The sequence below is a fragment of the Carlito syrichta genome, unplaced genomic scaffold (assembly GCF_000164805.1).
Source record: "Carlito syrichta isolate Samal-C Ts95f unplaced genomic scaffold, Tarsius_syrichta-2.0.1 Scaffold314876, whole genome shotgun sequence".
Classification (NCBI taxonomy): Eukaryota; Metazoa; Chordata; class Mammalia; order Primates; family Tarsiidae; genus Carlito; species Carlito syrichta.
This window is the reverse complement of record NW_007258972.1, coordinates 524,000-526,429: the sequence shown is the minus strand read 5'-3', so window position 1 is coordinate 526,429 and position 2,430 is coordinate 524,000.

Genomic DNA, 2,430 nt, shown 5'->3' with positions numbered 1-2,430 from the left:
CCGCGGCCTGCTTTCTCCGCGTCGCTCCCACGCACGGGCCGGCGCGGCCCCCGCACGGGTTTGCTCTGGGTGGCCGCTGACCCTGACGGCGAACAGGCCCGCGCCACGTCGCCGCTGCCCTAGGCCTCTGCTCCGACTGGACTGGCACTCGCGAAGTGTCCTGCCCGCGAGCGGCGCCCCGGAGGAAGAAGCCGGGTCCGACCCAGGTGCGATTGTCTAGAAGCAGCGACTAAGCTCTTGACCCGAGTCCGGCGGTCGCCACGGGTGCCCTCAGGAGAGCAGTGGGCTAGAAAACCTTAGGTCTCTTTAAGTGCCCTCAGCCTCAGTTTGCCACCTGATAAATTAAGCGGCAGATCATCATTTATTATAGCCCCTACTGATGCCGAGTGCTTTAAATTCAGTAGGTAGATCATTTTAATTTTATTGGTGAAGAAACAGGGAATTCAGGGAGATTAACTAGCCCAAGGCCACACAGCTAGTTAAGCGTCAGTTCTTGGCTGCGGAGCCTGGGCTCTGCCCTCTGGATTGCAGGGCCTCCCTTATTTTTAGAATTACAGGATCCCTCTGAGAACATGGTGAAAGCTATGGACACTCTTCCCCACTCACTGAGCCCTCCCTCCCCCCAAAAAGTTTGCACACACATACGTTTTCATACCATGTTAGAGGCTCACTGAAAAGCGGTTTGCTGTACAGTTCCTAGCCCTGGGAAGTGCTCTGAAGAGTAAATGAAATGTTTGGAAAATAATGCTGCCGATATATTATGTATTTATTTTTAGTTTTAACAATTTTTAAATATCCCAATGTACGTACCCCAAATATTATCATTTCAACATTTTATCAATATGAGGATATAAATGAGTTATTGAGTGAACAAGTCCGTTCTGCATTGCTATAAAGGACGACTCGAGGCTGGGTGATTTGTAAAGGAAAGAGGTGTATCTGGTTCTTAGTTCTGCAGGCTGGACAGGAAGTCTGGTGCTGGCATCTGCTTCTGGTGAGGCCTCAGGAAGCTTCTAGTTACAGCGGAAGGTGAAGGGGAGCAGGCGAGTCGCATAGCAAGAAAGGGAGCCAGAAAGTGATGCTAGGGTCTTTTAGACAACCAACTCTTGTGTGAGCTATTAGAGCGAGAACTTACTCGTTCTGGGGAGGGCACCAAGCCTCAAGGGATCTGCCCCCATGTCCCAGGCACCTCCCACCTGGCCCCACCTCCAACACTGGGGATCACATTTCAACGATTTGGATGGGACGAGCATACAAAATGAATCAGTTATTTTGATTTTTGTTTGTGAAGTTTTAGAAACCAGGTGTGCTTTTACAACAAAGGCAGATCTCAGTTGAGACAGGCCCCATTTCAGGGGCTCAGTGGCACATCTGGCTGATGTCTGCCACCTTGGAGCAGGGTGGAGCTCGCCCGATATATTATTCTATTAATATGGGATGATGGGGCTATACTCAGGGACTCCCCAGGTCACCTCTGCTGTTCAAGGATGCGTATGACCCTCAGATGAATCCCTATATCTTAAGGCTCACATGCCTACACAGCCTGGGCTAACAGGAGGTGAGGCGGTAGGCAGTGTGACTGCCCTGAAGGCCCTTGCTCTTTTGAGTTGGAGTCTCACTCTCTCGCCCAGACTGGAGTGCAGTGGCTGCTCCCGGCCACCGCAGCCTCGACCTGCTGGGCTCTGGCGATCCTTCCGCCTCAGTCTTCCCAGCAGCCGGAATGACAGGCGCGCGCTACCACGCCCCGCTGATTTTTTTATTTTATTGTAGAGATGAGGTCTTGCCTGCCCAGGCGGGTCTCGAACCCGTGGGCTCGGCCCTTGCTCTTTTAAAGGGCTTGTCAAGTACTCACTCCAACTGATAGTGGTCCTGTGGGAATTAGAGCCCCAGGTTGCTGTATCTGTTCATTTTCTAGAAAACCAAATGTTAATATGAAGTATTCTAATTTCTAAGTATTAGCATCTAACCAAACTTCTTTCTCCCCAAACACTGTGGAGGCCGAACAAAACAGTTCTATGGCCCCATGGCTAGGTGGCTGCTTGCTTGTCCTGACTGGTCTTTTGTCTCCTTTAATAAATATTTCCCTGGAGAATTAAGCCTGTGCCATCAGTGATATTTGCCTCAGGGTCTGGAAATTAATTTCTGAGATCAAGTTTAATTGATCACTGATTGAAAGACCCTAAAGGTCCTCTTGGAATAAATGATTTGGTTAGCATGGGAGAGAGTACATGCATACAATTTATCCAAAACTTTTAACAACCCTCAGAGGTAAGCAGGGATTATCTACTTCATTTTACAGCTAAAGAAAGATCCAGAAGAATAAACTAGATTAACTGTAAATTTATAGCTGGGCTCGGTGGCTCAGCCTGTAATCCCACGCCTTTGGGAGGCTGAGGTGAGTGGATTGCCTGAGCCCGCGGGTTTGAGTCC